Source organism: Nomascus leucogenys, chromosome 3 (genome assembly GCF_006542625.1).
Source record: "Nomascus leucogenys isolate Asia chromosome 3, Asia_NLE_v1, whole genome shotgun sequence".
Classification (NCBI taxonomy): domain Eukaryota; kingdom Metazoa; phylum Chordata; class Mammalia; order Primates; family Hylobatidae; genus Nomascus; species Nomascus leucogenys.
The window spans coordinates 103853448-103866959 of NC_044383.1; the positions used below are offsets into that span (position 1 = coordinate 103853448).

General features: G+C 40.8%; 1 protein-coding gene across 2 annotated transcripts in view; it reads left to right on the top strand.

Annotated features, from left to right (window-relative positions):
* The window catches only part of DCBLD1 (discoidin, CUB and LCCL domain containing 1), an 89675-nt gene that overhangs the window by 21642 nt on the left and 54521 nt on the right, over positions 1-13512 (top strand). The window lies entirely within an intron of this gene.

Genomic DNA, 13512 nt, shown 5'->3' on the forward strand with positions numbered 1-13512 from the left:
TTCTGGTATGACTGAGGTCAGAATTTTCTGGGGAAGAAAACAGCAAGTGCAAAGGTCAGTTTCCTAAATAGCCTTTGAAATTTAGTGTTTTATGCTTTGAGATGTGCTGTTAGCGCACTGGAACCTGAAATCAGAGTAACAATGACCCTTTGATCCTAAGCGCAAGGAAATAGCTCGGGTTGGACAATTTGAAAACGATAACAAAATCTTAACATACATTTTTTGAGTATAGAGATTTTCTGAAATTCTCTGTGCACACAACTTTAAAAATGATATAGGTTTTAGGTAAAATCCTGTCTGCCTGCTAGCTCTACTGATAATTTCTCAAACACACACAGCCTTCTCACCTGTCTTGACCTTTGCACCCAGAGTTGCTTCCTCACTCCTGCTGCCTCTTCCTACAGTTTAGAAGCCCAGATCAGCCCTGAGACGATTCAGAAACCTAAACTAGCTCCCATGGGATAAAAAGATCTAAGATTGTTTTTTAATCCCTAGGAGCATTGTCTATTTAATGATGGTTGAGTTACTCCGACAAAGTCAAGATGGTAGTTTCCATATAATTGTTGGTAACTTTTTAACTGTAGTTTGACTCAAATGGGCAGGATGACACTTCCAGGGATGCTGAAGGCCCCTGAGAACACTTATTGTTCCATTACCTCTGGTAATCTAATGTGTATTAACTTATGGAGGCATTTGTCAGGAAGACCCTCATTAGCCAGGAGATTTCTTTGAGATTCTGAGGAGGGGGTGAGTGTCAGAGCTGCAGTGTGAAAAGTGATGCAAAGTGCTGCAGGGCCGGAAGCAGCTTTTCCACACGGGTCTCTTGGGGGAAGCATGTGCCTTGCCCGGAAGATGAGCATTTCATTCCACCTGCTGACATAACAGTGGAGGAATCATTTTGTTGCATAAGACTGTCATGTCAGAGGCTAAAGTGAGAGCAACTAAGGGAAGCAAATCCTCCCAAAGCAGGATGTGGCTTTCCCACACCAGGGAGTTTCCTCCACCATCTTTGAGGTATATTCATAAATATACACAAAGGCAGAAAAGGTCAGGGGCGGTGGCTTATGCCTGTAATCCTAACACTGGGAGGCATAGGAGGAATGACCACTTGAGCTCAGGAGTTCAAGCGATCCAGCCTGGGCACCACAGTGAGACCCCCATCTCTACATTATAAGAGAAAAAAGGCAGAAAAGAATGGAATTAACTACGCATCTCAAGCTAGCTTGCAAGGTGATCATGGTCTGCCTCAGGGTGTTATCCTCCCCATTTCTAGATTCTTGAGCTGTCAAGCTTATATGCATCACTAAAAGATGAATAATGAATTGCAATTCATTTGCAGCAATAAAGCCAATTAATTTTTCTCCTTGAATTTTTTTCTGTATAAATTGAACGTTTGTCTTTTGAAAATAAAATGTATGCTCATCTTTATTATTATTATCATTCATTATTATAGAAATAAACATATTTAGTGCCTATTGTATGCCAGGCACCTGCTTGGCTCTTACATGTATTTTCTAGAATCCCCTAATCACCTTCCAAGGTAAATATTATCAGTGCCTTTCCACAGATAGGGAAACCGAGGCATGGTGTGATTAGGTGAACATGCCCAAGATCCCAAGAGTGTACAATTAGGGGTGAAAGAGTGATTTATATCTGTGTCTCTGTAGCTGCAAGATACCTACTCCCACTGCTGTTGTCTCCTGGTTAAAACCACATTGCACTATCATCCTTCCCGGGTGGACTGGCCCATTATTACATTATACAGCAATTTCGTCTAAAACACAAGAAGTAGGTAGTATTTTTGATTGAGGATGTGCTTAAGATAAACTATGTAATGATGCTCAGAATTTCTGTTGTGGCTACCTTAAAGATTTCCTTTGACCAAAAACACTAACCAGACCTATATTTTAACTTAGTTAAATAAACTCCTGGTCTGTTTGAACATCCTCCAGGAATGCAGAAGGAGGAGGAGACAGAAGTTCTTTGTCTTTCAGTGGCTGGCGCTCAGAGAGTGGACATTCCTGTGCAGCTGTTGCCCAGCTTCCTGGAAGGGTGGAAGGGTGGGAGGCATCTCTGCAAGCTGATGTGGCCACAGGATCTGGCATGGCTGCAGAGGCAAGGCCCTAGTGCCCTTGCAGGGTCCCAAGGATCCAGAGCTATATTGCCTGAAGCAGTAAAAGAAGGGAATGTCTGCTGAAATTCAGCAGGGAGAGAATGCATGTTCTGGAATACCACCTTTAATTCCAAAATATGGTGGCTTCTAATGATTATATGTGTGGCTGAAACAGAAGAATCGTTTTAGTTTATCCTGCCCGATATTTTTTATTAACCAACTAATTGTTAAAACCCACTGCCAAAGGATTTTAAAACTTAAAACTATCAGAATTTGAATATGGAGTTAATGTTTTGAAAAAGAATAATGTTTTCTGGCATTAATGTTTGCAATGTCTGCCAAGAGTGGACATACTTGGAATGTGATTACATTAACCATTGTGAATATGCTAAAGTTGTATAGTGTTCATCATTATGCAGTTAATTTTTAATGGTTCCCCACCGTGTCAATTTTGTTTTAAATATTTGGTTTATATACTTTGGGTATTTTGATAATTCACATTCTTGCTAACAAAAATGCATTGTAAACAAGTGTAAACACCCACAACAACTTTCACAGTAATCCAGCAAAATATGCACTTGATCTCACTATTTCCTAATACAGACAAAATGGGATTATTCTTCTTCTGTTTGTCATGTATTATAATTACGGCTGATCTTTCAGATTCAAGAATCCATTAGAAGAATGTACTTGTACGCCTATGGCTGAATTAAGACACTGAGATATGTGTGCTATTAATATTATCCTGGCCAAAACAAAACAAAAAATCTTTAAGAAGTATCATACTTTTCTTAGTAGACTTCATTTTCACTATAGCTAAGGGAATTCTAGGTTTTTGTTTAACAGACCAAAGTAACTGAGACTCCCTTTGAAAAAATGCTAATATCCCTTTTCCAGTCTGTGATCCAGTTCAGGATCATAAAGCAGTTAATTGTCCTGACTTCTCAGTCTTCCTTTATCTTTTGAGAATACTGACCAGTTATTTTACAGAATGTCTGTCAATTGAGTTGATTTGATGTTTCCTCATGATTGAATTCAGATTATATATTCTGCGCAGACATAATACTACCACATTTTAAAGTAATATTTAAAAGGCTTGCTTATAACAGTTTCTAACGTTAGAAATTATGAGGTCATGTGTCCCTTCAAGAATGAGAACTAAATCTGCATTACATTTCTTTGCTTCCCTCTTGACTATTTGATTAAATGACTCTTCTTTTTTTCAGTCAAAACTGCATTGATTTTTAGGTTATTTCAAGCTGAAGTGTCTTCCTGGAGCAGTTCTTTGTTCTTCAAAGAGGCCTATGTAATATGAAACTTTGAAAGGACTCAAATATAAGGTGTTGCCTTTTTGTAGAAGACAATTTTGGAGAAATTTGGGCACATGAGATAATAGAAAGTTGATTAAGGTAACCTACCCAGGCTGTTCTAGGATTGAACACACTTTGAAACCTGGACTTTGGAGATTCAGACAAGTGGTTTATTAAATAACATCTCTTTAAATTTAAACATATTGTGTAAGACATTTAAGATGACTGCCTTGGTCTTGTTCTCAGTTCCCCCTCCCTCATTTTACATATATGTGGTAAAATAACAGGAGGTTAGTTATATAAAACACTGAAATATCTTACACTTTGAGGAAAAATAGCTGCTGATTCAGGCATTGTGTCACACTAATACACACAAATTTAAAATATTAACTATATAATGTTTATTTATAACATCGAAGAGGGAAGGCTTTGCATTCATACTGAAGATACTACTCTTAACTTTACAGCTCTTTAGTGACCGTGTAACCTTGACTTGCCCTCTGGGTAAATTCCATTTCCAGTCTTGCTGACCAGAATGGACTTAGAGATTTGAATTCATTCAGAGGTTTGTTTCCCCCACCTCCGCCTGTAGGGACCTCAGAGGAGGTCATTTCTGTTTTCCTGGTCTTTCAAGAAGGTTGGGTCCGAGTTTTCCCTTGAAAGGTGACCTCCACACTGGATGGAGTTTGGGGTGGTTCCGGGACTGCCTGAAGAGCTGTTGGAGCAGTCTTGGCAGGAACCAGACACTGGCCAGTCTTCATAGGCATCTCAGGGTCTCAAAGGAGGTTGTTCTGATGGAGACTTCTAGACTTTACCACCTGGATCAGTGTAGATCAATAAAACCAGGCTAGCCTTGAAAATGGGTTGAAACTTTTGTTGCTGCCTAGATATTACACGTGTGTTTAAGAGCAAAAACTCTGTAATTAGACTCCCTTGCCTCAAATTCCTGCCTACTCACAGGTGTGAGCCACTGCGCCTGGCCCTGACTGCTTATTTCTAAATTGCTTGACCTTGAGCAAATTATTTAAACTTTATGTGTCTCTATTCCCTCATATTTAAAATGGGCAGGCCAGGTGCGACATCTCATACCTGTAATCTCAGCACTTTGAGAGGCTGAGGCGGACGAATCACTTGAGCTTAGGAGTTTGAGACTAGGCTGGACAACATGGCAATCCCCCGTCTCTACAAAAAATACAAAGATTACCTGGGCGTGGTGATACATGCCCGTAGTCCCAGCTACTTGGGAGGTTGAGGCAAGAGGATCACTTGAATTCAGACGGTCAAGGCTACAGTGAGCCATGTCATGCCACAACACTCCAACCTGAGTGACAGACGGAGACACTGTCTCAAAATAAAATAAAACAAAATGGGCAAAATAATAGTATCTACCACATATAGGTGACTGGCACACTTACATATGACTTTAAAGGATGATACCTGGTACACAGTAAGCAGTTAGTAAACGTTAGCCATTATTTTTCCTCCTCCTCCCCTATCCTCTGCCCCTCTACTCTTCCCCTCCCTCTTCCCAGCCCCCTCTTCTTCTTCCTCCTCCTGAGGTGTCTTGCATACTGTCAATATTGTTTGTCTAAGATGTGCCCTTGTTCCCCTCGTAATATCCTGAGCACTCTGTTCACCAGGCAGAGGCTGAGCTCCAGCAGCACACCCTACCCTACTCCTCCTGGTGGATTCCTGGTAATCCAAGAGTTTGCCCAAATCATGCCAAGCTGGTGGCAAGGGTTCACTGAGCCAGAACTAGCTCCATATACAGATTTTCTCCAGCCTCATGGGATGAACAGAGAACACATATTCTCCAAGCCACAGTATATTCAGTTTGGTTGTTTTATTTACTTCACTGCCACTGCCAGTCTGCATCGTCTTTGCATCTTTTTCTCCTTGAAGAACCTCTTGATTTTTCTCCTCTCGCCTTTCACCAGTCTCAATTCCTTCCAGGCCATCTAATGTTGTGTAATTAAAAATAGTTGCAATAATTTCTTTCCTTAGTTCAAAAATTGTTAATTGTGCCCCACTGTCCACAGAAACTTGCTAGCTTAGCGTTGACGCATCGTCTTGCTTTCTTCTTCACTCATTTCTAGCCTCATCTCTGAGTCCTTCATCTCCATGCCGTTTCCCAAATGCATCATACAGTTTCATGGCCTAGTACATTTTTACAGTCACTGATGTTATTCCTTCCATGTCCCCCTCTTTTTCTTCTTTTCCTGCTTTTTCTGTCCCTTCTAACACACACACACACACACACACACGTAAAAGTAAACCCTTCAAGTTTCAAATTCAGGGCTGCCTACCCTAGAACCTTTTCTGATGTTCATCAGTTTGTCCCTTTTCTGTGCGCGTGTTCTCTTTCTAAAGTTTCAGCAGAGCATCAGTTTCGGGTTGTGATAATTATTTTAGCTTCTCTGTCAGATACGGGGTGCCCTGAGCCAGGAATTACGTTTATTCATCCTCTTTTATTCACCTAATATTTAGTATAGTCTTACAATTGCAGATGTTCAGTCAGTGTTTAAGGACTGAGATTATAAGTAGCTTGGTTTTGGCAAACATACTTAAAAATCTGGATTTTTACAAAAGATAAATTGGTGTGTCATTATTCACACTGTAGGGAAATTTACACTAAGATTCCTCTGTGAACATTCCCTCTGCATTTAAAGAAAGCTTTGGTTTACATAAAATTTTAAAACTATGCCTATTATGTGGAAAAGACCATGTAATAATGTGGAAGGTGCCTGTGAGTGAGCATTCAACTATGTGCAATGCACTGGGCTTAGTACCTTAGCGTTACTAACTCATTTAACCCTTATAACAGCCCTGTGAGACAGGTCCTGTTACCAACCTTTACACATAAAGAAACTGAAGCTCAAAAAAGGCCAACTAACATGCTTATAAGATCACTTAGCGGGACCTGGGATTCAAGTCTGGGCATTTGAGGCCCTGCTCTTCAGCACTGCACCATCCGATTCAGTGTTTGTGTTGAAAGCCATCTGTTCCTGTGGCTTGTGCATAGGAAGACCTGAGGTGTAGTTCTTGTTTGTCACTTGCTGGAAGAAATGGAAACTTCTCCAGGCCTCTCTGCAGGAGTATCCGGAGAATAAAGTGGGAGTCTGAGAAATCACTTACGTAGAGTTCCAGTATAAGTTTAAAGTTCAAAAAATGTTTCTTAGTCAAAATGCTAAGAGGAGGCATGGTGGCCAGTGATAGAAAGAAACTCTTTACTATAGGATCCTAATTGTAGTCAGTTAAATTGGTTGTGTTCTGCATAATGATTTACACCAGGAAGTTCAAAAATTGTTCTCCTACGTTTTCTGTACTTCCACTTCCAATCACAATATTTTTTTAAGCATTGTCAGTGACTTAGAAGTACAATCATGTGAAGTCAACCGTTAATGTTTATGTAACACTAGGAACGAGAGAAATAGGAATAGTTGGAAATAATACTAAGTGGTTAGACTCATAATCACAACAGGTGTCTGCATGTCATTTTTTAGAATGATACATATCTGACATATTGCAATGAGATCTAATAATTATATCTCATCTGTTGAAGTTTTTTAAATCCCAAAGAGGGAAAAGCACAAGATTGACAGTCTCTGTTTTACAAATGGTTTGTATGTCTCTCAGACATATTATGAAGTAGAATGAAAAATTTTTATGGCTTTTAAAGATAAAACAAATAGACTTCAAAGAAATTTCCAGCTCACAGAGAGCTGTTTTGGGCTGCAAACACCCTAGAAGTGCGTCCTCCTCTATGGTTGAGGCTACTTTGGTGGAAATTATTGAGAAGGACTTTTTCTTTGTTTGTTTTGTTTTGCCTTTTATGCCAAGATAGAATTCAGAAAGAATCTTGAACATATAAAACGTTATATCAGCCAGAATGCTTTACTCTAGGTATTTTTTTAACACAACCATAAGCCTCAAGGAGAAAAAGCTATTGGGTTCCTCCTCCTCTTTCCCCATAAATATTTCCCTGGAGACTCACTGTGATTCAGTTTCAGTAATTGCCATCTTTCATTGGGAGAGAAGTAATGGCTTAAGTGGGTAGTGAACTCCCAGTGTTGACACACTTCTTGACCTGGGTCCTGTAGCCCCAAGGAAAGCCACACCTTTGTCTAAGAATCCGCCTGCTTCATTTATCATCTGTCACTGATTTTTGTGTGGGAATGAGCGACAAAAATTCTCCAGGGATACCACTTACTGTTACATGACTATGCTTTTAATGGCACAGTCCAGGAGTATCCCTTTTTTATGCTAATTTCTCTCCTTTTCAAATAAAATGGCCTTGAAAATTCTGTAATGTTGTACAATGACCCTACTGCAATTAGCAAGCAAGGACAAATCTGCGATTTGACTGCATCAAAAACAAATCGAAAATGGACACAAATCTAATGGTGTTTGCAGCTTCAGCATTTCTGGAGATTGTTTTATCAGCATACCTCTGAGCACAGATCTGGGCCACAAGGAGTACCACTCGCCTGGCAGCCAAATTTCCATGTGGCTGGCTCCACCCACATGTACTCCCAAGGAGGGTCACTTAGGTCAATCAGGCATGTTCTTATCTGTCATAAGAAAGAATGATGTGCTTCAGATGATGCTCCAGAAGGTTAATGAGGGTTTTTTGGAGGTTTTGTGTTGTTGTTGTCGATTTATGACAGACCTTTCAGGAGTTAGGTTTTTATTTGATCTCTCAGTGGTTTTTACCACTGACAGTATGGTAGTTAAAAAAAAATCAGAAATAATACTACTAAGGGAAAGAGGTTTCTTTGTTTCTCTAATGACATGCATACTATTTTTTAAACACGTCCCTTTTATATATAAAACAATAAATTAGTTTTATCAGTTTTAAGATCAAAACCTTATACCCATCTCAAGTGACCTGGAACAAACAACTTTTAACCAAACCATCATTGTCTTGTAATTCCTGGAGTCTTGGGCACACAGTCCAGGAGAATAGAGAAGTGCTATACATTGCTTACAAATTGTCAGATTGCCAGAGAATCAAGAGGATTTCAGACTTGGCTTGTAGCAGACAGTTTATTCTTCCTTATTGGACAGCTTTCTTTTATTCACACATGGAAAGATAAAGGGTTTCCCTTGCAGCTACTAATGAAATAGTAGCCCCAAACAGGGAATGTGCTGAGAGGAACTGGCCTACTGTGCTCAAAGAAGGCAACTCCTACAGTTCCTGGCCCTTTATTCCCTTTGTCCAAGGAATCAGCCCATTGTCTGCTGGAGTCTCATGTCTGGTGCCAAATGCCACAGTGCTGTTCCATTTGGTATCTCTGATAGCTCTTCCCACAATACAGGGCCGCCAGTTACATTCCACAAAAGATAAAAGTTTTTCTTTTTTCCTGATTTTTCTGCCTACTTGATTAACTGCTGTGCCCCAGTGTGATGGGAATTTGTGACTGCAAAGTAAGATGGAACCTGCCTTGCAGACAGGGATAGATAGAAGTGAGACAATGTAGGAAGTTAGGTGGCAAGTCCAAGTGCTATAAAACACGTAGCACTGCTGGTTCTGAAGCAAACATCCATGCAAAACTGTGCGTCCTATTTTTAGGGAGGGGTTGGATTTCAGTCTGACTGAATTGAAGTATGTTTGCCAATCTAAGAACACTGCCTGAGCCCAAGAATATAACCACAATCAAAGTTAGAAGTCACTGAGCTCTCATGTGGGTATCCAATGAAATTGTCTTTGTAAACATTTAAATGTAGGTGTTGATCCTTTTTAAAAGTCAGGAGACCTTTGGGGAGTACCAACAGTGAAGTATATCACGTGGGCAGGGGTGAGTGGAGAAGGATTTTCTTTCATAAGACAAGAGATTATCCTTGAAGGAGTCTGGCGGAGCACTGAGGACATTGCTTAGGACAGACTCCCAGGGTCTTTCCATGGTTTCCCATTAATTATTTTTCCCTCTCACTGCTATCATATTTTTCCATTTTTCTCTCTTGCCTTTTAACTCTAGGAATGTAATTATTAACTTCTAGTCTATGAAAGGAATTTTCATCTGTCAGACCTTGAGACAGGCAATAATTTGGATGCTTTGCCATAGGCAATACTACGGCCAGTATTCAACTGTTATCCCCCACCCTGAATTAAAACTCATTCTTGCCATTCTGATGTTTGTGATTATGATGAAATGATCAAAATAACTCTTCAGACCAGGCACTGTGGCCTATGTTTGTAATCCCAGCACTGTGAGGAGGCTGACACGGGAGGATTGCTTAAAGCCAGGAGCTTGAGACCAACCTGGGCAACATAGTGAGACCTCATCTCTACAGAAAAAACCAAAAAATTAGCTGGACATGGTGGCACACACCTGTAATCCAGCTTCTTGGAAGGCTGAGGTGGAAGGATTGTTTGAGCCCAGGAGGAGCCGTGATCACACCACTGCACTCCAACGTTGGTGACAGAGAAAGATCCTGTCTCAAAAAAAAAGAAAAAAATCCTCTCAATGATGATATTTATATAGAGAGAGTATCTCCTACCCCTCTAGTTACAATTTTGCAGCACAGTAATAAAAATATGAAGGGGATTGATGTCTGTGTGGTAAGGGTAATTAAAGGGGTATGTGTTTACATTTTCCTTCTTTGATCTGCGAAATAGTTACATGCCTATCATAACTGGGAGGATGAAACCAAATTAGAGTTTTACTCTATTTATATGTTTTTGGTCTAGGAAATCATATATATTGCACAACAACTTAGTATGATGGTATACACTCTTATTTGTGTAAAATATGTATACTTTTTGCAACTTTTCCTTTCAACTGTTTCATAAAATCTAAAAAAAAAAACTAAACAAGTTCTCACTGATAATCAATTTAGACTTGCTTACCTTACAGTTTGTGGGGTTTTTTTGTTTGTTTGTTTGTTTTTTTGAGATGGAGTCTTGTTCTGTCACCCAGGCTGGAATGCAGTGGTGGGATCGTGGCTCACTGCAACCTCCACCCCCCAGGTTCAAGCAATTCTCCTGTCTCAGCCTCCTGAGTAGCTGGGATTACAGGCACCCACCACCATGCTCGGCTAATTTTTTTTTGTATTTTTAGTAAAGATGGGGTTTCACCACGTTGACCAGGCTAGTCTTGAACTCCTGACCTCCTGACTCCGCTCACCTTGGTCTCCCACAGTGCTGGGATTACAGGCGTGAGCCACTGTGCCTGGCCACCTACAGCTTTCATTAGAACTCATTGGAATGCTATAGAAATTTAAGGAGAGATTACTATCATCATCACCGTTTGGGGAGGGGTGTATTAGTGGGTTAATATAAAAAATGTGATTTGAAAACATTCTAACTTATTAAAAGCAACAAGTTACTAGTTACGTCACAATATTCATCCTTAGGTTTACAAAGCAAGTGTCTTCACCCCTCTTATCTGTGCAAAGAACAGAGGAATTTCAAACATCTAAAACAAACAGAATTAGTTGGAAAAGGCAAGTATAGCAATCTGACTCACCTTAACTTTGCAAAAATGCTTATCATTCTACTTATTTAGTCGGAATTGCCTTTCTGCTGTGCTTGTGAGCAAGAGTAAAGTTTATAAAAATCCGTATTATTCATTACACAAATTTTTTTCTTGCTTCTTTATACTTCGCTTCCTGACTTCTCCATAGTATTTAAAAGTCACAAGATTAAAAATATTTTATGAATCTCTTAGTTGGATTTGGCTTTTAGAAACTGTTGTAAAAAGAGCATTTCAGTTAATTCAAGCAGTTTTTGGGAGGCTGTCACCTGCCAGGTACTATGCAGTCTGTTGGAGATAAAGGGATGGATATAAAAGTTCCTTGCACTATGGAACACAGTCTGAAGAGAAAATAGGTATTACTTATTTTTTAATATATTCATTTTTAACAAGCACTTATATAGCTCTTACTATGTGCTAGGTACTATTCTAAGTAATTTGAAAGTATTGGCCAGGCACGGTGGCTCATGCCTGTAATCCCAGCACTTTGGGAGGCTGAGGCGGGCAGATCACGAGGTCAGGAGATCAAGACTATCCTGGCTAACACGGTGAAACCCCATCTCTAATAAAAAAAAAAATACATAAAAAATCAGCCAGGCATGGTGGCGGGCGCCTGTAGTCCCAGCTACTCAGGAGGCTGAGGCAGGAGAATGGTGTGAACCCGGGAGGCGGAGCTTGTAGTGAGCCACGATCGTGCCACTGCACTCTAGCCTGGGGACAGAGCGGGACTCCATCTCAAAAAAACAACAACAACAAAAAGAAAGTATTAACTCATGTAAGTAATTGCATATTACTTACATGAGTGTTTCTAAAGAGGGAAGTGAACATTTTTTATTTAGATTTCACTATAATTTATTAATAGGAAATACTAGAAATTTGGCATGTGAGGGTAAGCATATAGCATTTCTTTCTTATTCTGTCACATGTTCAGTATGTGAAACTTGGAACAGAGAGAAATTGGATCCTTTATACCAGAAGGGCAATGCTTAGTTGTGTCATGATCGTCTGACTCTTTAGCATGTGTATTAGTCCATTTTCATGCTGCTGATAAGGACATACCTGAGACTGGGCAATTTACAAAAGGTTTAATTGGACTTACAGTTCCATGTAGCTGGGGATGCCTCAAATCATGGTGGAAGGCAAAAGGCATGTCTCACATGGTGGCAGACAAGAGAAAAGAGCTTGTGCTGGGAACTCCTTTTTTTAAAACCATCAGATCTCATGAGACTTATTCACTATCATGAGAACAGCATGGGAAAGACCTTCCTCCATGATTCAGTTACCTCCCACCGGGTCCCTCCCACAACACATGGGAATTCAAGATGAGATTTGGGTGGGGACACCCAAACCATATCATTTCGACCCTGGCCCCTCCCAAGTCTCATGTCCTCATATTTCAAAACCAATCATGCCTTCCCAACCGTCCCCCAAAGTCTTAACTCATTTCAGCATTAACTCAAAAGTCCACAGTCCAAATCTCATCTGAGACAAGGCAAGTCCCTTCTGCCTATGAGCCTGTAAAATCAAAAGCCAGTTAGTTACTTCCTAGATACAATGTGGGTACTGGCATTGGGTAAATACAGCCATTCCAAATGGGAGAAATTAGCCAAAGGGGCTGAGGCCCCATGAAAGTCTGAAATCCAGTGGGGCAGTCAAATTTTAAAGCTCCAAAATGATCTCCTTTGACTCCATGTCTCACATGCAGGTCATGCTGATGCAAGAGGTGAGTTCCCATCCTTGGGCAGCTCCACCCCTGTGGCTTTTCAGGGTACAGCCTCCCTCCCCACTGCTTCCACAGGTTGACATTGAGTGTCTGCAGCTTTTTCAGGTGCAATGGATCTACCATTCCGGGGTCTGGTGGCCCCCTTCTCACAGCTGCACAGGATGGTGCCCCAGTAGGTACTCTGTGTGGGGGCTCTGACCCCACATTTCCCTTCTGCACTGCCCAAGCAGAGGTTCTCTATGAGGGCCTCTGCAGCAAACATCTGCCTGGGCATCCAGACATTTCCATACATCTTCTGAAATCTAGGTGGAGGTTCCCAAACCCCAATTCTTGACTTCCATGCACCCGCAGGCTCAACACCACATGGAAGCTGCCAAAGCTTGGGGCTTGCACCCTCTGAAGTCATGGCCCGAGTTCTACGTTGTCCCCTTCCAGCCATAGCTGGAGCAGCTGAGACACAAGACACCAAGTTCCCAGGCTGCACATAGCACAGGGACGCTAGGCCTGGCCCAGGAAACCACTTTTTCCTCCTAGGCCTCTGGGTCTGTGATGGGAGAGTTTGCCTTGAAGACCTCTGACATGCCCTGGAGACATTTTCCACATTGTCTTGGGGATTAACATTCGGTTCTTCATTGCTTATGTAAATTTCTGCAGCTGGCTTGAATTTCTCCTCAGAAAATGGGATATTCTTTTCAATCGCACTGTCAGGCTGCAAATTTTCTGAACTTTTATGCTCTGCTTCCCTTATAAAACTGAATGCCTTTAACAGCACCCAAGTTATCTCTTGAATGCTTTCCTATTTAGAAATGTTTTTCACGTGATACCCTAAATCATCTCTTTCAAGTTCAAAGTTACACAAATCTCTAGGGCAGGGGCAAAATGCCACCAGTC